At 38.7% G+C, this 26,348-nt stretch overlaps 1 protein-coding gene across 9 annotated transcripts in view; it reads right to left on the reverse strand.

The window, feature by feature from the left end:
* ZNF438 (zinc finger protein 438) overlaps window positions 1-26,348 on the reverse strand; it is a 180,013-nt gene that overhangs the window by 78,019 nt on the left and 75,646 nt on the right. For 6 of the 9 annotated variants that reach the window (XM_081049830.1, XM_081049831.1, XM_081049833.1 and 3 more), the window contains one exon: window positions 11,114-11,191. The exons of the other annotated variants lie outside the window; for them this stretch is intronic. The gene's annotated coding sequence lies outside the window, so the exon portion shown is untranslated. The remainder of the gene's footprint in view (window positions 1-11,113; window positions 11,192-26,348) is intronic. 9 annotated transcript variants of the gene reach the window in all.

Here is a 26,348-nt window from a genome sequence, read left to right on the forward strand (position 1 = left end):
TTCAAAATGAGAGAGAGGAATGGGTAAGGAAGCAAAGTAATCAATTAGGCATGGGATTTTTTGGTGTGCTTTTCGGCTAGAATGATCCTACAATTTATTGTCTAAATTGGGATAGTTTAGGGAGTGCAAGAGGGCATTGTTACTTCACATGCACAAGGGCTATAAACTATGACTGCCCCTGCCAGACTGGTACATGTAGTCACTTTATTATTAGCACATGGGATTAACTACAAGAAGACAGATTAGGAGCCAACTAATTTTCTAACGGAGAAACACTGCCAAAACCCCACAAGACTTGCTAATAAGCCTTTAACTGTTTGACCCTTAAAACAATGTTCAAGCTGCCAAAATTGCATGAGCAGAAAGTAGGGAACAAAGGACAGATCGCCTCCAAGGAGGGCATATTTCACATAAATGTCCCTAATGTTCACATAAATGTGACCTTGGAAGCAAAGGGGCAAGGAAGAACTTTCCAGAAGTCAGAATCACATTCTGGAGAATAATGAATGGAATTCCCTTTAGAGAGCAGGCCCAAAGCCTAATCAAAGGATATCTTCTACCTTAGGCAAGGATTTTTTAAAATGCTTCTCGCCATCCCATGTTTTTTGGTCACTGTCAATATTCCTAATTCTAAATGTTCTCTCAGCTTTAGCAGTTTAAACACAGACATGTAATTTGCTAATTGGGCCTAATGCAATAAATTATGAACATTGCATGTAATACGAGGGTGGTGAGAATAAACCTGAGGAGTCATTTACAAAGATCACTGCACTGACTGCCAGAGGGGCATGATTCTCATCCAACCTCTGTGATTAACCGTGTGACCCTGGATAAATCAGGATTTTTCAGGACTTCAGTTCCTTCATTTTTAAAATGGATAAGAGGATGCCTTCCAGTTCTATAATTCTAATTTAAAATTCTTGACCTCGCTGAGCCAAAGGAACTACAAAAATCTTCTACAAAATGTCATTACCTGGAGAATCCATAATAGACTAGTTGGTCTGGTTTTTATAGCAAACGTAATTTAGCACAATTCTAAAAAGTTATATTGGCAAGAAAATTCCTGGCACTCTTTCATGTCTTGATTTTTCTATATTATTTTTGTCTCATAATACATTAAGGAATAAAATATAACTTTAAGTGGGAAAAGACACTTGCCTTCCATTTCATTAGGCTTTAGAAATTAACCCAAAAGGGTTTGGGGTGAGGAACCCCACTGCACCTAAAAATGTCAGTTCTTTTGTAATACTAAAGGCTAAAATTTAGAATGTTTTAAAAACCAAAATGCAATTTGGAGAAGACTTTTAATCTAAAAATACCATAATAACATATTTTATCAGTTATATAGTAGATAATAATATTCACTGAACCGTAAAAATATTTTTCCAAATAATTGAAATTTGAAAAATGTCTGCTAAATATCAACTTTTAGTGCCCCTTCTAATTTTCAGAAGACAACAGCATTCAGGACTCTGTGTTCTTCATTGATAAAAGATAAAACAAAAATTAATATGCTATATTGATACTCTGTTACTCATAATTATTTAGCTTTATACATGTATAAAATAGTAGTCAACATTTTAGAGAGTTATTGTCAAATATCTCTAAATAGAAAGTTCTTTAGCACACTTAAAATATCCCATTATTGAAACTTATTTAAATTTTTGTGTAATCTGAGGTATACCTGCAAATTTGTGTTTCAGAGATATGGGGTATTTTCATGGTACTTATTCTGGTTCCTAATTTTCTGATTCAGTATTTTACTCAACAGATAGAGTGATCTTTTCTCAAGGTACTGTGGAATTGATATTTCTTGTTTTATATATGTCCTGACATTTAGTGATTTGAAGTGGAAAAGTTTGGCTCCTACTCTCTTTTTGTATTAGTGAGCTACTGGACCTTCTGGATTGTGTCTCTAATTATTTTTTCCTCAAATGTATCTTTCAACCCCTTTAATGAATTTATTTCAGCCATCATATTTCTAATTTTGCAAGTTATTTCTTGTTCTTTCATTTTTCCTTTAATTCTCCTTTTTAAAACCGATTGTTTTCTATGCAAAAATTTCTCATGTTTTCAAAGGTAATAATTGTAGCTTGTTTCTTAAGGTTCCTACTACTGTCTCTAATTTTTGTCTCATCAAATTTCCTTGTCTCTGTTTATTTTACCTCTGTTTTCATATTGGAAGCATTCCAAAATATCTGATGATCCTTGGCTGACTATCTCTATGTAAGTGTAAGTTATTAGTACAGCCAGTTGGCAGCTCTGTCTGCGGTAATGAGCTTGTTGAAAGGGAGTTTCACTGAAGGACAAATGGAGAACAAGTGGGCTTTCTCTGTGGGGGAACCCTCTGGGGCTTTTCTCTGAGATCATTCATTTCTCTCTGAGACTTAGAAGTTTGGCTCCTGGTGCTCTAAGGCAGGGCAGACTTACGCTTCACCCAACCTCCCACTGTCCCTGAGCCTAGAATCTCTGTAGTTTCAACTTCTCCAGAGAATAAACCTCCCATCTTCTGGGGTGTGGAGAAGGTAGTTAGCTGGCTGGGATGGGATACGGACCTGAGTGAGTATCCAGCTGGTCCTTTCACAGACCAGTTGATTTCAGCTGATCATCTGTTTCTAGCGCCATGCCTTAATTCCTCCTTTAGCCTAACCTCATACCTCTAATCCTAGAATGGACTAGGGCTCTGCAAGGCAAAATGGCTTTCTGTCATTATCATTCTTCTCTGGAGGAGCTTAGGTTTTCACCTTCTTCTATTCTAGTAAGTCACAGTAACACACACTTCCCGTGTTGATATTTATGGGTGAGAGTTACTGATGTCATCTACTTTTAATCAAAGAGTTGGAATTTCTGGTTCTTATTTCTTTTGTTTCGGATGGGTTTTTTAATAGGAGAGGCAAAAGGTTTTTATTTGCCATCTTAAAATCAGAAGTAAGAGTCTCTAAATCATTTCACATACCACTTGTACTGGTTTGAATTCACTACAGATTTGGTCTGCCGAGCACACAGTCCAATCTCCTTTCTTCCCTTTTCTTTGGAAAAAACCTCCCTCACTCCATGAGCCCCCGCTGGGGCTTTCAGTTACTGGGCCATGCTCCTCTATTGCAGGATCAGAAAAACATGCCCTGGGCTGGCCCACCAGAGTACCCCATTCCCTGGGCCCCAGTGACAAGCCATCACACGTGGGGTCAGTGAGAGTCACCCTGCATTTTCTCTGGGCCGGAGAGCTGGATGTTGGGCCCAACAAATTCTCTTTATGTGGGGACTGCTAAACTAGGAAGATGACCGTATTGAGCTGCTGGTGGTCATCTTACGGATCACATGCCTGTTTGAAGAATGACAAATCAAGAAACCAGCAGAGCTGAAAAAGTCCAGATGAGATCATCTGAGTTCCTGGCTGCACCCATGCCTGAAGCCAGATGTACCTCTGGAAACCATAGTTACATAAACAATTAAGTTTCTTTTATTTACATAAGCTAACTTGAACTGGCTTTCTTTCACTTGCAACCGAAGAAGTCCTGATTAATTCCGTTAATCAAAATGTTCCAAATTACTAACACTCGAACTACAAAGCACCACTTCTTTGCCCCAAATTAAATAGTCTAACTTCTCTTAAGATAAAAATCACAAGTCATCAATAACATACACACATGCCCCTTTCACCACGTAGGTAAGATACTTTGATTTTGTTTGAACATTCCGTTTTCAGGGTAGCAGTACGTTTGAGAATGGGCCATATATATTCTGCAGTACAACAAACGCAATACCCACAAACCTACAGAGCACTTTTCGTCCAGGTACTTCAGAAAGTCTTGTCATTTCTTTAAACATTCTCTACCAGAGCACTCAGTTTTTGTTAAAACTCAAGGTATATGGTTACCTTACATAAAGGCTATGTGGAAAAACGAAGTAATATATCTCCAAACAATTGCTCCCTTAGGAGAGGAAAGGTATGATTTTAAATTCAAAGAATTATTCAGCCTCAATCTCTGACCCAGAAACTGGAAACCAAGATAATTTCCACCCATGGATTTATGGGAAGGAGGCAGACAGTAATGACATGATTCCAAGGAAACAGGTGGGAATGCTTAGAGGTCATGTGTTCCTTGGATGCTCTCCCTGGACTGACTTCCCATTTTTATCTACAGGCTATCGTGCTCGCCAACTCAATAGTCAATATCTAAGCTCCTGGGTTTGCAGTTTGGCTTCGGTCTTTATCAGTTTCAAGTACATACAGAGGCTGGGCAGATTATCTAGAAGTGTAAGGAGGCTAAATATTTTTAATGTGTTACAATTATTTTATTTGTATTAAAAAGTAACTCTCATTAAAATTACAGCCTCTCAATCTCTTTTCTTATTGGTTCAAGTTGTTTTTTTATTTCCATGCATCATTTCTATCAATTGTTCTTGGTTTGTCCTTGGTTTGTTCCATAATGCTATCGTAAATAATAGGTTTTTTTGGCACCATTACTCCCTGTATATAGAAATTGAGTATGAATAATAGCTAATAACAATAGTTCGGTTTATTGAGCACTTAGTATGTGTCATACACTGTTCTAAATGCCGTATTAATTCATTTTATAAAATGTATTAATTCATTTTGTCCGCACTTCAACCCTATTATCCTCATTTTGTAGATGAGGGCATGGAGGCACTGCGAGGGTCAGCTTATCCAAGCTCACATAGCAGATAAGTTGTAAATATGAATCCAGGCACTCTATCTTAAGGATCTCTGCTCTTCAACTATTACCCTGCACTTTACAAAGTAATATGCCACCTAATTAGTTGCTGTGTTCCCCAAAATGTTGTGTTGAAGTCCTAACCCCCAGTACTTATGAATGTAACCTTATTTGGACATAGGGTCTTTGTAGATGCAGTTAGGTTAAGATGAGGTTATACTGGATTAGGGTCGGCCCTCATGCAATGTGACTCCTATCCTTAGGAGGAAAATGTGGACATAGAGGGAAGACATCCATGAGGATATGGAGGCAGAGACTGGAGTAATGCTGCCACAAACCACGGAATACCTGGGGCACTGGAAGCTGAAAGAAGCAGGAGGGTCCTCCCCTAGAGCTCTCTGAGGGAGCACGGTCCTGCCGACACCTCCATTTCAGACTTCTAGCCTCCAGAGCTGCCAGAGAACAAATTTTGTTGTTTAAACCACCCAGTTTATGACACTTTTTAATGATAACCCTGGGAAACTAACATAACACTCTCTTATACTGAAAGAGGTCATCCCATCAACCTGTTATTTCCAATTTTATCACAGATGGCAAAGTAACATTTAACTTTCCTCTTAATTCTATTTAAAGAAAATCAATGGACAGGGGAGCGGTTGTGAGAGCTGCAAAGCACATCCTTCAATCTAATAGAGGCGGCTTCTAGTCCACTAGGCCTGATTCCTGCCACGTGGAAAGGTAGGACTAAAGTTGCCAGATCTTACAGTTTTCAAGGGAACCCAGAAATCTGGATTTGTACATTAATTAACAGCAAATTAAATTAGTAAAACTAGTTAAAATAACACTAGTAAATAACTAATTCATAAAGGTATAAAACAAACATTGTGTAAGCCAAACAAAACACATCTATGACCAAATCTGGCCATCATCTCTGCTTTGGGTATTTTCTTTGCTTTTCACGTCTACTCTCCCTTTCACTTCATTGGACCGGGCCTTAATTGGAGTCAGCATCCATCCACCATTTCTGGGAAGCAGGCTCGGCACTGGCTCTACGGGCCGCGTGGAAGTCAGCACCTGAGGACTAGGACACGCTAGGATGTCCCGAGCGTGCCGGATACAGAAGAGCCTTCCCCATTTAGGAATCCCTCTTCTGGTCCATATCTGAAGTCTAATATCATTCCTCTATTGTGTCAGCTGGTCTTCCTAAGGCATTTGCCTTGTCCATCCAATCTGTAAGAAACTTAGAGCTTTAATTGGATAAAGGTTTGGGGTAGGCCTAGGAAATGACCTTGGTACTTCTCAGGCTCACTGCCACTTCATTCAATTGCACTGTCCTTATAACTTAATGAATTCCCTAAATTTCTTATCTCATCTATGTGTACTTGAAGAGGCATAAGTAGATTGTAATAGCGCATGTTATCTTTCAGTATGCACTATACTGTAACCTATGAAAGTTGCCAGAAACCTGGAAACATTTGTGAACAGAAGTTTTGTAAAAGCAGTTTTACAAAATGTGACTTTATTAATCAGGCATGTTAAAAAAAACTTCAAAAATATAGAGAATGTTAACATCAATTCTAGTCCATTAAGTCTATTGCTGTTTAGTAGGCTTAGAATCATCTGCATCTCACTGGCCATGAACATTTCTTCAGTATCTACCAGAGTTCAGACCTATTTGATATGGTATAAAAACTAATGATTGCTTCTGGTAAGTGAAAGGAGGTACTTGATATGTTGCCAGGACTCTGCTACACTGAGATATTAAATTCAGTCAGGTAGTCTGGAGCACCGTGGTGTTTGGGACTTGTAAAACTGACAAACATTATTATGGAAAGTCTGTAGAGCAATGTTAAGAAATGAAACACCACGAAATCTATCCAAGTCATATCATTTAATGTTTTAGGCTTGTTTACTTATTTTTTGGCATGAATTAAAAAATCCCTCAATCTTCCATTGGTTTTTATACCTGTAAAATCATACTGAAAATCACTAGCTTATTATTCCCATAACAATTCCAAAGGGTCAGTGAAGCAGGTTCTATCCCCATCTGACAGATGAGGAAACTGAAGCTGAGGGCATCAAATCACTTGTTCAAGGTTGTTAGTGACAGAAGTAAAGCTTGCACTCAAAACCTCTGATTCTGAGTTCAGTGATCTTTCCCAACAATAAAAGTCATGCTGGCTGGTAAGACCAGGCTGTTTAGACAGTTGGATAGACAGACCTGGGATCAAAACCCAGCTCTGTTGCTGATTTGACTTTTGAAGTCAGATAAATGTTTTAAGCTTTTCTAAATCCCAAGTGGGTCATTTGTAAAATGGAGTTAAAATTATAAAATACATGTGGGCACTCAACAAATGTTAGTTCCCGTTTCCATCCCGTCTCCTACAGGATCCCTCAAATCTAAGCAGACCACCCATTCTCTGATTACACATCTGGATGATCAGTGAAAACCTAAGCAGGTATAGAAAAGGAACTCACAACAATAAATTCATTGTCACAGGCCAGGGAGATCACAGCAGGAACTGTAGTCCTGTACGTACAGATTATAGAACAGCCAAGACAGCGGCTCTTTGATGCTGAGTCTTTTTTAAAGGGGTCAGGTCACTCAAAACATCACACCTTGAACGTATTCGCTGCTGTCTAATACAGCTCATTGTTTCCAAACATAAAATATTCAAAACACATCAAAGAAGTATTCACTGTTTCCAGCATATGGCATGGTTTGAGACTCTTGACCGTCGGTGCCCTACCAGCTGTCATGTCCCACAGCAGCCAGAAGTGAGAATCCCCAGCATCCAACTCATCAGTGCCGTAAGGAAAGTTTCAATCTGACTCCTTTACATCTCCTCCCTGCTAGCTCACTTGGGTGAGGGTGGGGCGGCGGTGTTCACAGACAGACACTAGCAAGGGACGGGCCTGACTAGGAGGTGAGGGCTACACTCACACGCATGTGGGCAGGCGAGAAGCAGAAGCTCAAGGTAAGTACAACTGCTGTTCTCAGGAGGCACGCATAGGTCGGCGGCTGGACAAAATTAAGCAATTATCAAATTTGATGCTAAAAATATTAAAATGCATAGCATGATTTAGAATATTCCTTCAAATTTCACTCTAAGGCTAGAGAATGTTGTGACAATAACTATCTTACATAGGTGACTCCGGCTCTCGGCACAATCCTGCAGAACTGGGATTGTGTCACTGCATATGTGGGTGGTTAGTAAATGCTTTATAATGATTATGTTAAAAGTCATATTCCTCATACACATAACTTCACTTACTATTACGACTTGGACGTGCGCATGAGTAGACAATGGTCTCCTTCCATTAAATGCAACTGGCTGAAATTACTGTTTAAGTTGCCAGGTTGTAAGAAAAAAGAGATCAAATTAATGAGGGTGAAGTTGTATGATCACTTTGTAAAACAAATCATGCCGAGGTCAAGGCTGACATCACCGACTCCCACACATCTAAGTACATTTAAAAATGTGAACTTCTCTTTCTTCCCACCACCATTGCTCTAATTCAAGCTGTTTCTTATTTCTCTTCCATTCACATGCAGGGACCGAATCATTTGTTTTGGCACACACCAATATGGTCATGTCACCCGTCTCAGAAATCTCTCAGGGCTTCCCACTGCCTGAGAGACATTGGCCCAACTCCTCAGCAAGGCATTTATGACTCTCCTCAATTTGGCCCATCCTTCTAATTCAGTGGTTTTCAACCACTAGGGGAGCCTTAAAAGAAAAACAAGTAGGTCTGATGTCCCAGAAATTCTATTTATTAGTTCTGGGGAATGATCCAAGACTTGTATTTTTAAAAGTATCTATGGATAACTCTTATTCACTGCCAGGGTTGAACCACTGGTATAATTTCCCCACCTATTATTTCACCCTACACGAACAAAACCTTCTGTTCCAGTCAGTAATGCTGTTTCTGTTACTTGGTTTGTTTTTATATCTCTAGTCCACTATTCATGCTGTTAATCCAAGCTGGAATAGCATTTCCTCTCCTAGCTCTTTCTTTTAGTCTTCACCATTCCTCTAAGACTAACTGAAATCCCACTGCTATCTTTTCAACCATGGTGAATTAGAATGATCTTGCCATTCTGATCATCTTAACAACATTTGTTACCCTCTTGAAGCATTTTATGGCAATTAATAACATTGTTGGAACTGTGGGGGTTTCTCTCATACTTCACCACCTGGATTTCAGGCTCCTGGAGGGAAAGCAAACTTTTCTTAATACTCTGGTTCTCCTTCCCCAGCCCCTACCATCTTTGACAGAATAAAGCATGAAGCAGGCATTCTCCTGTGCTCCAAGCTTATGATGACTGAACAAATTAAACCCTCTAAAATTTATGAAGTGTTTTTCTTTACTCTGACAGCATAAACTGTCAACCTCCAGGACTGTTTATGCACACACTGACGTGTTTTTCATGGGAAGCATTACTACGCCCGTGTACAAATGAAGAAATGATCATTACTGGTCCACAGAAACTGACGTGATGTCAAATATAAGGTTGATACCTATAAAAGTGTTTTTCTTAATAAAAGTATTTTCCATATAGATTCAATTCCCACACGTTTGTAGAACAGGAAGGGGAGGTGTAGTAAAAACAGTTCCTAATCTGTCAGTATCTAACTTAAAAATGACCCACACGTGTGATACGACAGCTGAAGCCCTGTTTCCCATCCTAACCCACTGTGGGGAGGATCAGGAGAGCAAGGGTTCCTGGTCCTCAATATACAAGATACGAGAGCATCAGCAACCTACAGGCAAATGTCTCTTATGCAAATTTTGAAAACCATAAAGCTAGTGGCATGTGAGTATCGAGTATCAAGTGCATTGAGACACTGCCACAGCCCAAGCCCAGGCCGGGTCCTGTTCTGCCCCTGGGGCATGCGAGATGTGCTTTCACATGTAAAGCTAGAATTTCTCCACATAACAGTGTTATACAGGATGGTTCCCTGTAGTTAAAGTAGTACAGGTATTGATGAGTTAAATTGTCTTGGGAGGGCTGGCTGAGAACCTAACCACTATTTATAACATTGTTTTTGTGGAAAAATGCTTTCTGCATTCCAAACAACAGAATTAGACATGAACTTTTGGAAAACGGTTTATTTCTTTGGTTGGGAACTGACTGTATCTTGTTAATTACACTATTTTCCTAGGATAAGATGGCAGAACGGACATGTGCCAGGAGTGCATAAGAGGAATGAATAGTTGCCGTGAATACGAACCATATGTGTCTATAAGGATAAAAGACTGCTCGGATGATGGGAGGAAAATCCAGGCATATTCTTAATTTACTGAACAAATATTTACTGAGCACTAGTAAGGCCATGCTGGATGCTGTGAGAGACAAAAACAAGTCAGACAAGAGGTTTGATTTTATAGTCCTTACAACCAAGGATGGGAGCTAAGACAAACATAAACACATGTAATAAAGCTGCACAGTAAAATGTGCTATCTTAGTGACAAAAACAAAATGTAAGATAAAGTCAGCAGCCGGAGGCGAGCTAGTACCTCCAGTTGGAGCAGTCAGGGAAAGCTTCCTGGAGGAACTGGCACTGCGTTGAGCCTTGAGAGTGTGCACAAGATTAGAAATGGCACAGACAACAGTAAGGGAGGAGCAGGGAACATCACAGAAAAACATAAAGAAAAAAAAGTACAAGACATAGATGTGAAGAACAATGAGAATTTAGAGAGTAGCAAATAGTCCAGTTGGCTAAAGTGAGGGATTTTTTTAGGAGCTGGGCAGAGGGCTTTGAATGCCCGGCAAAGTGGCATGGATTCCATCTAAGAGTGAGTGGGGAGCGATTAAAAGGTTTTAATATTACAGGAGTAATTCTATATGCAGATCTATCTGGCAGCAGAATACAGAATGAAGGAAGAGAGAATGAAGACAGAAGACCATTAGGAGATAATTCTAATAGTCAAGGTTGGTTAAGATGCCTTTTCAAAGCTAAGTGCTTGAATACATACTTAAACATTTAAGGTTCAAGTGTTAGTTAATGGCAAAATATCTCCCTTTAATGACCAAGAATGCATAAATCATTTAGAAAAATCATATAAAGACTCAAACACCTGAAAAACAAAATATTAGTTACAATGGAAAAACCATTTTAAAAACATTAAGTTTGGCACATAGTCGAGACTTGATGACTAGACCTGATACAAAATAAAGGATTACTCTGAGGTGTTAAGTCTCGTTTTAAAATTAATTCCATGAATTTAAACATTATATTTTTAATAAGAACATGAAATTTAATAGGAAATCATCTTTCCACTATTTTCCAAGACGTGTGACCCAATATACAAGGTGACTATAAGATATTCTGAGAAATCAGAGGGTTGAGAGAGTCAAAGGGAGTGGACTTAATTCCTTACATTCTAAATCAGTCTTAAGCTGATGCTAAGATGGATGCGAGCAAACTTACTTGAAGTGATTTGAGTTGGCAAATGTCTTCTAAACTTCAAATTTTCAGTACTGGATGAGACATGGCATTCATCTTTCTCTGAAAACAAATTTAATGGAAATAATGAAATTTGAAGAAATGATAGGTAGTTTATAGAAGCCAATTAGATGAAACCTCAAAGATCATAGAAGAGTTATATGAAGTCCTATAAAATTAACATTTACTTATACTATATATAATTTAAGGACTTAAGATAAAAATCTCAAGCTACGCTCAAAGACTTCTAAACTAGGAGATATGATACATTCCCTTCACATATTTTTATGTCAACTTCCTAAAAATTCGGGAAAATACATTGTTAGATACTTAGCCTGATTTATACTGAATTACATATTTAAAATTTAGCCAACAATCAAGTCCTATTCAATACTAGAGCAGGGAGAGATGAAATTGAATAAGACATATTACTTCTATCCTCAGGAAGCCCACAAACCACCAGAGGAGACAGACAAATATGGATAACTTAGTATCAAAGCGGATATAGTACAAGTAAGTGCTGCAAGTTATACAGGGGCTATGGGATTTTGGAGAGGGTTAATTATGACAGGGAATGTGTGGGAAGGCTCTGTGTTATGGACTGAATTGTGTCCCCCACCTCCTAAAATTCAAGTGTAGAAGCCCTAACAAACAGTACCTCAGAATGTCACTGTATTTGGAGATAAGACCCTTAAAGAGGTGATTAAGTTAAAATGAAGCCTTTCTGGTGAGCCCTATCCAATCTGACTGGTGTCCTTATCAGAAGAGATTAGGACACAAGAGAGACAGCAGGGATGTGTGCACACAGTGGAAAGACCATGTGAGGATACATGGCAAGGAGCTGGCCATCCGCAAGCAAGGAGAGATGCCTCAGAAGAAATCAAACCTGTGGACACCTTGATCTTGGACCCCTAGCTTTCAAAACTAAACACATAAATCTCTGTTAAGTCACCGGGTTCGTGGTACTTTGTTATACAGTCCTAGAAAACTAACATACTCTGTAAAGATAAAACTTTAAATAGAGTTTTAAGAGATGAGACTTTTAACTATTAGACAGAGGTAGGTTTGGAAACAACATTTCAGGAAGAAATAACAATTATTTTAGGCATAGAGGCCACAAATTATAGTGTAAGCTCAAAAACAGACAATACACTTCTACAATAAGAGCACAGTTTGGGGGTAAGGAAGATAACCCGGAAAGAGGAAGATAAGGAAGGAAGGAGGGAGGGAAGGAGGGAGAAGCAGGAGACTGAGAGACCAACAGAAGGATAGGACTAGAACCTGGGCGTGAGTAAAAGGGGCTGAATACCGCACTCAGCACGTAGGATTTTATTTTACACATAAAAGGAGCCATCAAACGTTTTTCAGTAGAAAACACATTCGAATTTGTATTTTAGAAAGATGGCTCTGGTTTGGGAGTAAGAGTTACTGTGAGAAGATTCAAAAGGCAGTGAGACCTGTTTTACTGCAATTGTCAAGGTAAGAAGAAACCAAGGCAGTTGCAATGAAAGCAAAAAGCTAAAAATTCACTGGAGACACGCTTGAAAATAAGAATCAGAATAACCACCCCATCAGTTATGCAAGACCGAAAACTGGAACAATTATCACCATTCATTTATACAGTTACAAATGTCAACTGTCTTGGGCCTCAACAGACCTTCCTTTTCAATCACGACCATGTGTTGTGCACATCTCCATTACCTTAAGAAATCAATCAATCCAAAGACTCACCTCACCTCTGACATCTTACCCTAGAACTTCAGAGCTCAACCTATAATCAAGAAAAACCCTTAAACTCATTTCCTCAAAGGACACACTTCGTTTGTGTGATCTCTCTTGCTGCAGCAAGTTATTTAAGAAGGGGGTTTTCTATAAAAAAATTGATATCCATCAGTAAAGTCAAGGAAGAAAAGCAGAAGGAGGAAGCACCCTGTCCTACCTTTTCAGGGCAGAAGGAAAACTAAGAACTTAACAATCATCGGTGACCTTAGAAAGAAATTTCAGGAAAGCAATAAAAGAGAACAAAAACTTCAAATAATTGTGTGATTAAAGAAAAAGGAGAAATGGAATTAACTGGTACATTTTGCTCTTCTAAGAAGCCTGGCATAGTTTGAAGGTGAAACTGAATCTAACAATATTTTTTTGTTGTTGTTATTGTTTTTCATTTTTAGAATGCTAGTAAAAGGGAGATAGGCAGAGGGAGAGTGGTAAATAACGGAGCAAATTCAGGAGATAATGGGAACAAGAACTGTGGTAGAGTTAGCCATATTGAGGAGGAGAAACAGTTCTCTATGATTAGAAATGGAGGAAAAGATGGGTGATGGATATAAATAAAAATTGTGTGTCATGGGGTAAAGTTGAAGGAGTTCAGATCCAATGGTAAGGCCATCTATTAAGATAGAGATGGAGAAAGAGGGAGGGAAGGACGGAGAGATGGAACGAGTATATGAATGAAGGGATATCTGAATTGAGGAATTTGAGAGCAAAGTATTGCCAGAGAAGAGGAGAAAGGAAAAGAGAGGGGGCTTTTAGTATTTGAGGTCTTGGAATGATTTGATTGATAGAACTGGGTATCAGAAAGTCAAAAACATGACTTACGAGAAACGGATTATAATGACACGGTGTGGAGTGGAGAGTTTCAAGTCTGATGCTGACTGACATAACTGAGGAAGTTGTAGCAATGTTCTAAAGTCACCCAATAACAAGACTTAGAAAGGGGGATGGCAGCATAAGTTAGAAGAGAAGGAGTGGATGAGCACTGAGCACTGAACTGACAGTGGAGAGCAAAGGAACACATCAACTGTCCCTTAAAATCCAGATAGAAAAGTTGAATACTTTTTCTTGAGATGGCTGTCGGGGGGAAAAAAATGGCACTGTCTACAAAAGCCAGGTTTAAATTTCTGGGGAAGACAGGAAAGAAGAGTTCTGGGGAAAGATCACAGTTATAAAAACTTGTTCAAAATAGAGGGTCCCGATGACATGAGGAACCTTTGGACATAGGTCAGCAGCGAAACAATGGGTTCCATCTGAGCAGAGTAGGTCTGACTCCTAGGAAAAGGGGAGAGTAAAGTGTAGGGCTTCATCCAGGTTGGTAGGTGACAAAACACCATTCTCTCTCTGCCTTATCTGTTTGGTGAGATAAGGCAAAAGTCTGACCATGTATGCCACCAGTTTCTCACTTTCTCTTAGAACTTGCTTTCCCAAACCCACATATATTCGCCTCCCATCCACATGGTAAACTCAACATGGCAATTTAAGTCAATGCAATTTGAAGGGATAGAAAACTAGATGCAGCTCTAAGCACACTCATTTACCCCGTTTCCCCACAGATGAAGTTGACATTTTTACTCTAACTTATGTCTACTTCTTAAAGGGTTCAGAAGTTAGAAGAAGAAAAATATGGCATAATTGGTCCCCTTAAACTCCAACAAAAGGGATGCAAAAAAAATACATTGAAATCAATCTGAAAGAAACTATATGGAAAGTGGGTTGAGTGTAGACTTGACAGCCACAGAGAAGTTTTAAATTTCCTAAAAACATTTAAAGACCTAATACTGAGACCTAATTCAATTGAAGAATACTATTAGAGGTGGGGTGATTACTAATTATGGATTCTATGTCTTTAGAAGATATAGCACTATTCAGAATTTTTACTTCATTTTGTGTCATTTTGGTAAGTTGTATTTTTAAAGGAATCTGTCCATTTTATATAAGCTGTCGAATGTATTGACATAAAGTTTTTTGTAAGATTTTCTTATTGTTCAGATATTTCTTGGATCTTCAACAATAGTTCCTTTTTATACCTATATTAATTTAAGCTTTCTCTTTTTTCTTAGTAGGGATTTATCAATTTTGTTAATCTTTTCAAAGAAAACTATATTACTTTTTTTTCTATTTTATGTCTTCTTTATTATTTTCTTCCTTTCAGTTTATTTGAATTTAATTTGAATTTCTTCTACATTTTTGAGATGGAAGCTTTCAATCTTACTTTTAAAAATAATGCATTTAAAACTATACAATTCTCTCTAATCATTACTTTAACTGTCTCATAAGTTTTGATACTGATTCACTTTAAAATATTTTCTAATTGTGGTTGTATTTCTTTTATGACCCATAGATCAATTAAAAGTGTGTTGCTTATTTTCCAAGTAAATTGAGGGTTTAAACATCTTTCTGTTATTTATTTCTACTTTAATTCCACTCTGGAGCATATATGTATGATTTCAATCCTTTGCAATTTGTTGAGACTTGCTCTTTGGCTCAGCACATGTTCTATTTTGGTGAAGTTCTATGTGCACTTGAAAAGAATGTGCATTCTGCAGTTATATTCTGTGATATAACATTGACAACAATAGGTCAAGAGGTCAAGTTGATTCATAGTATTATTTAAATAGTCTATAACCTTACTTATTTTGAAAAATATGCTTATTATGTAGTGGGTGAAAGAAGGTTGTTAAATTTTCCAACTATCAAAGTGATTTGTTTATTTTTCTTTTTTGTCCTATCAATTTTAGCTCTATATATTTTGAAGTTACTTTGTTAACATAAATTTAGAACTGTTCTGTCTTTTTATTGAATTGACCCTTTTATCATTATATATGTTCCTTTATCTCTCATAATATTTCTTGCTTTACCGTCTACTTTGTCTGATATTAATATTTCAGATTTCTTTTAGTTAGTGTTTGCACAGTGTACCTTTTCTTTCCTTTATGTAATACAGCTTGTGCAAACTATATATACTTGAGTCTTTTTTTAAATCTAGTCCAAAATTTTTAGAGTAAGTCCATTTACATGTAATTACTAATATTTAAGAATACCTTCCTGTTACTGGTTTTCTATACATTTCATCTGTACTTTTTTCTTCTTTTATTCCTCTGTGTTTAATTTTTTATTATTCCATTTTATCTCTTGTAGCTTTTGTTTAAACATTTTTGTGATTTTAAGCAATTATCCTATACTTTCTTGACTTATTACAGTTGACTTTTATCACTTCCTGAGCAAAACAATCAGTTTAAATCCATTTACATCTACACAACCTTTGTTCTATTGTGTTCATATATTTTGTTTCTATATGTTTTAAGCCCCACTAAACACTGTTATTGTTGCTTTAAATAGTCAGAAATATTTCAAATTTGCTCACATATTGTGTTTTCCTATATTCTTCATTTTTTCCTAAGGTTCTATGTTTCCATTTGGTATCATTTTTTTCTTCAGACTGAATAACTTCTGTTAGTATTATTGTTCTATAGGTCTACTTGTGATATAATCTCCCACCTTTATCCAAAAATATCTTTATTTTGCCTTCATTTAAAAAAAAAATATTTTCGCTGGGTACACTGTTTCAGGTTGTCAGTATTTTTTCCTTTCTGCACTAAAAATGTAAGGATGTCATTCCACTGTGTTCTGATTTTAATAATTTTCATAGAACAGTCAGCCATCAGTCTCATTGTTGTTCCTTTGAAGTAGTGTGGTTTATTTCCTTTTGGCTATTTTAAGATTTTCGCTTTATATAGCTTGTTTTCACAAGTTTCACTATGTTGTATGTAGGTATGGTTTTCTTTATATTAATCTTACTTGGGGTTCATTCAGTTTCCTGTGCTTCTTGAGTCTGTGGATTGCTATTTTTTTTATCAGTTTGAAAAATCCTTGGTCACTATCTTCAAATATTGCTTTTGCTTATTATCTCTTCCTGGGATTCAAATTAGACGAAATGATTGAATCCCATGTGTCTCATTCTATTTTGTTCTCTCCATTCCTTTTTCTTTCTGTGCTTTAGCTTGTCATTGTTCCACTGAACTGTCCTTGAATTCACTACTTCTAGTTATTTGTTTTTGCTGAGCTTACTTTGCTATTAAACTTAAATCTTAAATTCAGATATCATATTTTCAGCTCTAGAGTACCCATTTGATTATTTTTTTTATAGATCCCAACTTTCTGTTCATATCCTTCATCTTTTCATCGATTATGTTAACCTCTTCCTTTATTTCCCATAACATAACAATCCTTGTTATAAAAAAATCCTTGTTTGGTAACTCCTAGATCTGGATTATTGATGAATCTGCTTCTATTGTTTGTTCTTCTTTGGACACACTTTTTTTTTCTGACTTTTCGTATATCATATAACTTTTTAGTGTATTCTTAATATTGTGACTGGAACCATAAAACTGTGGTTGATATCACTTTTCTCCCATTGAGGGCCCATTCTTTCTTCTATGAGACAGGTAGAGTGAGAAGCTGATCACTTCAATCTCATCAACTTATTTCTGGTATAAAATGTCTCAAGGGTGAACTCAATTGTGTATTTATTGCAGCTGCATCATACACCCAGCCATGGAGCCTGCCTGCTAATCACTGCAAGACTGCAGAAGTCTTCACTATATAATTCCAGCTCAACTTCCCAGCCTCCGGAACTGCCCTAAAGCTTAGCAAACAACCAATGGGGAAAACTAGCTGTGTGTCTGAGGACTCTGGGTTCAAGTTCACCACACCAGACTATAAAAACCATCAAAACTCTAATTGGTTTCGCTTTCCTCTAGTAGAGTCTCACTTCCATAGCAAGCTTGATATTTAGCAAGTGTCCATTCTGGCCAAATACACTTGGGAAAGATGATTGCTAGCAATCTCAGCTCATATCGGCTCTTCTATTTCTGGAATTTCAGTTCATTTAGTGCTCTCTGCTTTCTTATCTATTCAGCCACCCTATGTCTTTTGATTGGAACATTTAATCCATTTAGATTTAAAGGAACTTTTCATAGGTATGTAGTTATTGTCATTTTATTATTCCTATTGTTTTTATCTTTTTTTCTTCTTTTTAAAGAAGTCCCTTTGACATTTCTTGTAGTATTGGTTTGGTGGTGATGAACTCCTTTAGCTTTCCATTGTCTGGGAAGCTCTTTTAGCTCTCTTTCAATTCTAAATAATAGCTTTGCTGGGTGGAGTAATCTTGGTTGTAGGTCCTTGCTTTTCATCACTGTGAACATTTTGTGCAAATCCCTTCTGGCCTGTAAAGTTTCTGTTGAGAAATCAGCTGAGAGTCTTACAGGAGCTCCCTTGTAGGTAACTAACTGCTTTTCTCTTGCTGCTTTTAAGACTATTTGTCTTTAACCTTTACCATTTTATGATGTGTTTTGGTATGGGCCTCTTTGGGGTCATGTTGTTTGGTTTGTTTGGGACTGTCTGTGCTTTCTGGGATTGTATGTCTATTTCCTTGGCGAGATTAGGGAAGTCTTACGACATTATTTCTTCAAATAGGTTTTCAATCCCTTGATCGCTCTCTTCTCCTGGTCCCCCTAAGATGTGAACGTTGGGACACTTGATGTTGTCCCAGAGGCCCCTTAAACTATCCTCATTTTCTTTTTGCTGTTCTGATTGGGTTTCTTTCTGCCACCTTATCTTCCAAATCATGGATTCGATCCTCTGCTTCATCTAATCTACTATTTATCCCCCCTAATTCTTTCAGTTATTGTATTCTTGATTTCAGACTGGTTCTTTATGTTTCCTATCTCCATTTTTATGTTTCCCATCTCTTTGCTGAAGTTCTCACCGAGCTGGCTGAGCACCCTTATAACGTGTGTTTTGAACTGTGCATCTCTGGTGGTTTGCTTGTTGACATTTTGTTTAATTCTTTTTCTGGAGTTTTCTTCTGTTCATTTGGGACATGTTTCTTTGTCTCATAAATGTGGCTGCCTGTGTGTCTTTCTGTGTATGAGGCAGAGCTGTTCTGTCTTCCAGTCCTGACAAACTGACCTTCTGGAATAGGTGTCCTGCGGGACCCAGTGGCAGTTTCCCGGTCACATAAACTAGATGTTCCGGGTGCATCCCTTGTGTGGGTTATGTGTGTCCTTCTGCTGTAGTTCCGCCATGATTACTCTGGGCATGTCAATGGGAGGGGATGAGCCTCAGGATGACTGGCTGCCAGGACTGGCTGTGACTACAGTGGAGGAGCTGTTGTGCTGGGGGGTTGATCCCATGGAGCAGGATTTGCTTTTGCGGGGCTTTGGTGCCTTCTGAGTCCACTCTTGGGCATGTCGTTTGTGGAGGTGGTTGGGAGGTGCTCTGCTGTGGACTGAAGCTACCCATTGGGTGTGCTGGAGATAGGAAACATGGGGCCTGTGTGGGGGGCTCAGGTGCAGTTCAGAGGTAGCTAGCTGCTACTTTGCCCTGGCTGGGGCCAGTTGGTATGAGCTACAAAGTAATTTGCAGATGGTTGCCACATATGCTGGTCTTGGAGTTGCCTGGGAGAGACCAAGCTGCAAATCAAGCCTGGTTGCAAATCAAAGCAGGCTTGGGGCTGCTTAGCAAGAGGTACGGGGCACGCTGAGACCAGATGCTGTTTGTACGGGGTTTATGAACCACTGAGAGATTTTAGAAAAGTCCATAGCAGCACAAGCCAAGGCAGGCCATTTGTATGGAAAAGCCAAAAGAAGTGGCTTCGGTGGCCCCACAAGTTGGGTGGGGAAGAGTCTCAGGAATCACCAGTGGAGGACAATGTTAGCCAGGTTGGTGGAGACTCCAGCTTGGAGCCTGCCTGCATCTGCAGGCTGGGTGAGTGGAGGACTAAACAAAGAAACAATAACTTCTGCCAGCACTTCTTTCTGGGAGAAAACCTGCCCTTCCAGCACTTGCCCTGAAGCCAGACAATTCAGTTCTGTCCTACATGCCCCTGGCACCTTTCCCGCTGCTGCCCCAGAGCTGGAGCTGAGTGGGTCCTTCAGTGAGTAAGTCCATGGACCCTGGAAGAGGAATGCCTGAGACTCCAGCAGCTCTTTGTCTCACTCAGCCACAATGCCCACTGACTTTCACAGCCAGAAGTCAAGCAGAACTCTCTTTCTGGCACTGGAACCTTGGGTTGAGGCGAGTGGTATGGGGCCGGGACCCCTCACTCTTCACGGGAGACTTCTGCAGCTGAAATATCCCTCACAGTTTTTAAGTACCACACATGGGTGTGGGGCTAGCTGTTTCTGCATCTCCGCCCCTCCTACCAGTCTCAATGTGACTTCTTTTGTATATTCTTAGTTATAGGATTTCTGTTCAATTAGTCCTCAGGCAGTTCTCAATGATGGTTGTTTTGTAGTTTAGCTGTAATTTTGATGTGGCTGTGAGAGGAGGTGAGCACAGCATTTCCCTACTCCACCATCTCCCCAGAAGTCCCCGGCTTACCTGCTTCAAGAATTTTGAAGCTCTATTACTGGGCTCACAGACATTTATGATTATGCCTTTTTGATTGATTCTTTTATCATTATGAAATCTCTCATTAATCAATAATCGCTAATAAAATTCCATTCTGAAACCTAGTTTGTTGGATATTAAGGTAGCCACTCCAGTTTTCTCTTTTTTTCACCCCATTCATTTCTTTTGCCCTCCTGCCACCACCATTCTCATGTAATATTTTATTTTATTTTTAAAAGATTTTTATTAAAAATATAGCTAACATACAACATTATATTAGTTTCAGCGGTCCACCATAGTTATTCAACATTTATATAACTCAAGAAGTGATCCCCCTGATAAGTCCAGCAATCATCTGACACCATACCATGCTAACACAGTATTATTGACTATATATGACTTATGCCATATTTACATCCCCAAAACTTACTTGTTTTATACCTAGAAATCTGGAGATCTTATTCCCCTTCACCTTTTCCCACCTATTTTACATTTTCAATTACAGGTGACAGTCAATATTATTTTATATTAATTTTAGGTGTACAGCATAGTGGTTAGACATTCGTACAATTTAAGAAGTGACCCCCCCTGACTAGTCTAGTACCCACCTGGCACTATACATAGTTATTTCCATATCATTGACTATATTCACCATGCATTCTTTTCAACACCATGACTATGTTGTTACTATCAATTTGTACTTCCTAATGCCTTCATCTTTTTCACCCTGCCCTCCAACCTCCTCCCATCTATCATCCCAAGAAATCTAGTACCCATCTGACACCATACATAATTATTACAATATTATTGACTATATTCCTTATGCTATACTCTACATATCCATAACTACTTTTTAACAACCAATTTGTATTTCTTAATCCCTTCCCTTTTTTTCACCCACACTCCCAACCCCTCTCCCATCTGGCAACCATGAAAATGTTTTCTGTATCTAGAGTTTGTTTCTGTATTTTATTTTGCTATTTATATTCTATATGTAAGTATAATCACATTGCCTCTGTTTTTCTCTGTCTGATATTCCACTGAACACAAGGCCCTCCAGGCCATTCATGCCACCACATATGGCAAGAACCCATTCCCTTCCCTGGTCGAGCAATATATATATTCATACATATGTTTACATATTATATATATCCTACTCTTTATCCATTCTCCCTTCAACAGACACCCAGGCTACCTCCACATCTTGGCCATTGTAAACAATGCTGTAATAAACATATGGATGTACACATCATTTTGAAGTAGAGTTTTGGGTTTTTTTGGAATAAATACCCATAAATGGGATTAATAGTTCTTTGTCTCTTATTATAACCTTTGTTTTAAAGAATATTTTGTCTGGTATAAGTATTGCTACCCCAGCACATTTTTTAATTTCCATTTTCATGAAATATTTTTTCCACCCCTTTACTTTCTATCTGTGTGTGTCTTTCAATCTGAAGTGAGTCTCTGGTAAGCAGCATATGTAAGGGTTTTGTTTTATTATCATTCAGCTCTCCCATGTCTTTTGATTAAAGTATGTAATCCATTTACATTGAAAGTAACTGTTGTTAGATACGTAGCTATTTTCATTTAATTATTCATAATTTTTTTTCTTTTTCTGTCTTAAAGAAATCCCTCTCACATTCCTTGTAACACTCATTTGGTGGTGATGAATTCCTTCAGCTTTTTCTTGTCTAGGAAACTTTATCTGTCTTTCAATTTGAAAAGATAGCCTTGTGGGTTACAGTGACCTTGGTTGTAAGTCATTGCTTTCATCACATTGAATATTTCCTGCCAATCTCTTTTGGTCTGCAAAGTTTCTGCTGAGAAATCAGCTGACAATCTCATGGTAACTCCCTCATTAAGGTACTAGTTGCCTTTCTCTTGCTGCTTTTAAGATTCTTTGTCTTTAACCTTTGCCATTTTAATCATAATGTGTCTTGGTGACGGCCTGTTTGGGTTCCTCTTGAGACTCCCTGAGCTTCTTGGGCTTGTATTTCTATTTCCTTCACCAGGTAATGGAAGTTTTACATCATTATTTCTTCAAATAACTTCTCAATCCCTTGCTCGCTCACTTCTCTTTCTGGTACCCCTATGATGTGAACGTTGTTATGCTTCATGTTATCCCAGAGGTCTCTAGAAATGTCCTCATTTTTTTTTCATTGCTTTTTCTGTTTGCTGTTCTGCTTGGGTGTTTTCACCTACCTTTTCTTCCAAATCTCTGATTCGATCCTCTGCTTCATCCAGTCTGCTGGTGATTCTTTCTAGTGCGTTCTTCATTTCAGTTATTGTATTCTTCACTTCTGACTGGTTCTTTTTTTCTGGTTTCTATGTCCTTTTTTATGCTTGCCACTCTGTTGAAATTCTAAGTGTCTTGAGCATCTTTATAATCATTGTTTTGAACTCTGTATCTGGTAGGTTGCTTGCCTCCATTTTGTTTAGTTTTTTCTCTGGAGTTTTCTCCTGTTCTTTCATTTGGGGAAATATTTCTTTATTTCCTCATTTTGGCTGCATCTCTGTGTTTCTTTCTATGTATTAGATAGATCTGCTATGTCTCCCAATCTTGGCTAGGTGGCCTTATGTAGTAGGTGTGCTGGTACAGACACCCTGGTCACCTACTCCAGGTGCTCCATGAGTGTCCCTTCTGTGGGTTGTGTGCACCCTCCTATTATATGCGTAGCTTAGCCTTAATTGCTATTGGTAAGTCAGTGCATGGGATTGCTTCTCAGACTGATTGTCTGTTGGGTTTGGCCATGTCCACAGCTTACAGGCTGCTGTGAGGGTGTCTAACCCCACTGAGTGGGATTTGCTCCAGAAGCCTCTAGTGTCTATTAAGGGGTGCTGCTTGTAGGGTTAATTGGGCAGTGCTCTGCTGTGGTCTAAAGCCAACCTCCAAGTTTATGGTTCTGGACCCTCTTGGAAGGGGCTCTGGTGCATGTCCAGGTCAGTCACTACCTGTGACCAGCCGGTCACTGGTAGGAGCTACAAAGCGCTCCACAGTTGTCCGCTGCCTGTGCTAAACCTGGAGGCACATGGGAAAAGCCACACTATGAAGCTATTGTGTTTCCCCGAAAACAAGACCTAACTGGACCATCAGCTCTAATGCATCTTTTGGAGCAAAAATTAGTATGACCCAGTCTTTTATATTATATTATATTATATTATATTATATTATATTACATTACATTACATTACATTACAGACCCAGTCTTATATTAAAATAAGACCGGGTCTTATATTAATTTTTGCCCAAAAAGACTCATTAGAGCTGATGATGCGGCTAGGTCTTATTTTCGGGGAAACACAGTAGGATATCTGCCACCAGTACCAGGCCTAGGGTAGCTCTGCAAAATGCCAGGACACCCTGATGCCTGCTGTCCACTGCCATCTCCCTTAATGTTCAGCCACTGTTAAAGCCTCGTGCGGTATGCAAGTTGGGTGAGGCAGGCTCTCAGAGTCTCTAGAGTGGGAAGAGTTGTGGTCGCCAGGTTAATGTAGATTCTGGTGTGGTGTTAGAGCTGAGCCTGGTGCTACTTAGTGAAAGTCTCAGAGCACAGTGAGGCCAGTTGTTGCTCACCTGGAGCACACAGATTATGATAGTTTTTCAAGAAAGAGTGGATTATGGGCGGATTTGGCTGTTCACCGAGAAAGTGCCTCAGGCATTGGGGAAGTTGGGTAGGGCAGGGTCCCAGCAGAGCCCACCAGACCAATTCAGATTCAGATTTGGCCATGTGGGGCCAACACAGCAAAGATGGTGTGTGCCGGCCAGCTGCACAGGAACAAGACCCCACACAAGGAAAATGGTGACTGTCCTCCAGCCTTCGCTCCACAGCCACAAACCTCAATCTGTCCCCCGTATTCTGCCAATGTCCCCCGAGTCACTGTCTCTCCACTGGAGCCCAGGGTGAGTGCTTGCAAGTGAGTCTGTGTGTGGGCCCTTTAAAAGGACATCTGAAGCCTACCCTCTCATCTGGATGGTCGGAATCCACACTGTTTTTCATAGCCACGTTGTGGGGGCTCCTCTTCCTGGCAGCAGTACTCTGGTCTGGGGAGCCTGGGTCCTTCAGTCCTGTGGGGAAAACCTTTGCGGCTAGATATCCCTCCTGATTCTCAACCGCCACATGGAGGTATTGGGCCAGTCTGTTAGATATCTCCTCCCCTCCTACCAGTCTCTATGTGGCTTCTTCTTTATATTCTCAGTTATAAAACTTTTGCTCAGTTAGACTTCAGATGGTTCTCCAAGTTGATAGTTCTATAATTTAGCTGTAATTTTAATGTGTTCACAGAAGGAAGCAGACACAGAGTTTGTGTACTCCACCATCTTGGATTTCTCACCACTCTATTTCTCTTAATGATTAGTGTTTGCAAGGTATATCTTTTTTAATCCTTTTACTTTTAACCTGTGTGTTCATATTTGAAGAGGATTTCTTATAGACAGTACGTAGCTAGTAGGTCTTGGTTTTTTATCTAGGCTGATAATCTCTGCTATTAGAGAATTTAGACCATTTACAGTTAATATAATCATGTGTATGGTTAAATTTGAATTAACCATCTTATTTTCTATTTGTTCCTATCTGTTCTTTGTTTTCTCTTTATTTCTTGACTTGGATTGAATTTTTAAATTTATTTTTTATTTTTTGTACTTCATTTTATCTCCAACATTGGCTTATTAGATATACCTATTTCTTTTGCAGTTTTGGTGATTGCTTTGGTGTTTAAAATATAGACCCTTAACATCACAATCTAACTTCTAATAGTATCATGCCATTTCATATACAACATAAGAATTTTACAGTGGAATATATTTATTTCCTCCCTGCTGTCTTTTGTGCTATTGTCATCAGTCTAACTATGATAAAACTCATATTGAAGAATCTAGGTGTTGGCACTCCCAGCTAAGATTAGCTTTTAGTGATCCTTGTCAAAGTACCAGAAATGTGAGTAAAGCTGTATTGGACAGTCCAAACCAGCCCATTCTCCAGATGAATGTCAGCAACTAACCTCAGCTGATGCTACAGAGAACAATAACCACTCTCTGAGCCTGCCCTTTTCACTGACCCACAAATTGTGAATTACAATAAAATGGTTGTTGTTTTAAGATGATAAGTTTTTTATGTAATTTGTTACAGAATTACATAAACATAACACATTCTGGCACATCGAAGTGGGGTTCTGTAATAAAAATCTTAAAACATGTGGCACTGGCTTTGGGACCAGGTGGTAAGCAGAAGCTGGAAGAGCCTCAAGAAGACTGCCAATGACAGCTTGAAGGACATTAGTAAAAATGTTAACAGATGGAGAAATGACAACTCCTCTTACACAGTGGTGGAAAGTTTACTGTTTGCAACAGTATTCCTTGCATAACATAGAAAAGAGAAAATGTGTCCAATACAGTTGTAGATTTGGCTAAGGAGATTTCTAGGCAGAATGTTAAAAGTGTTGTAGTCTTCTTTACCCATGTATGATGAGACATGCACAGAGGAAAATGAGCTAATAGAAGAACTGTTTCATGCTCAAGCAGAATTCAGAGTAAATATAAAGGAGCCAGATATTGCTCTTTTAAAAAAGAAAACAGTTTCTCATCCCCTTTCTCTACACACAACACCACATCTAGGGCTCTATCAATAAAGCATGGTTTCATGATAAAAATCTCTAGAGTATGGCTGTAAAACACTGTTGGTGAGACTGCAAAACTAAAGTATTATCTAGTAAAGTTCTAAGAGTTTTAAGAGTGTGCCTCTTAGACTCTTCTAGATAAAACACCTCTAAGGAATCTTGAGGGTGTGCCTTTTGGACTCTTTCAAACAGGAAAGCTTCTAAGAGACTTATGGGTATTGTCTTGTAATACCTTCTCTCAGTCTGAAGTAGGGGGAAAAATGCTTTTCTCAAAAACAAATACGGGTATGGCTTCTGTCTAATGGAGTGTATTTCATTTTGATACACAGGCATCTGACCAAGTCTTTAAAAGAATTATGTCAGATTGGACTGAAAGGAGCAGAGAGACCACAAAATTAAAAGAGGCTTTCGGACTTTTAATCTTCTATAAGCAGGAAAC

Source organism: Rhinolophus hipposideros, assembly GCF_964194185.1.
Source record: "Rhinolophus hipposideros genome assembly, chromosome: 1".
Taxonomy (NCBI): Eukaryota; Metazoa; Chordata; class Mammalia; order Chiroptera; family Rhinolophidae; genus Rhinolophus; species Rhinolophus hipposideros.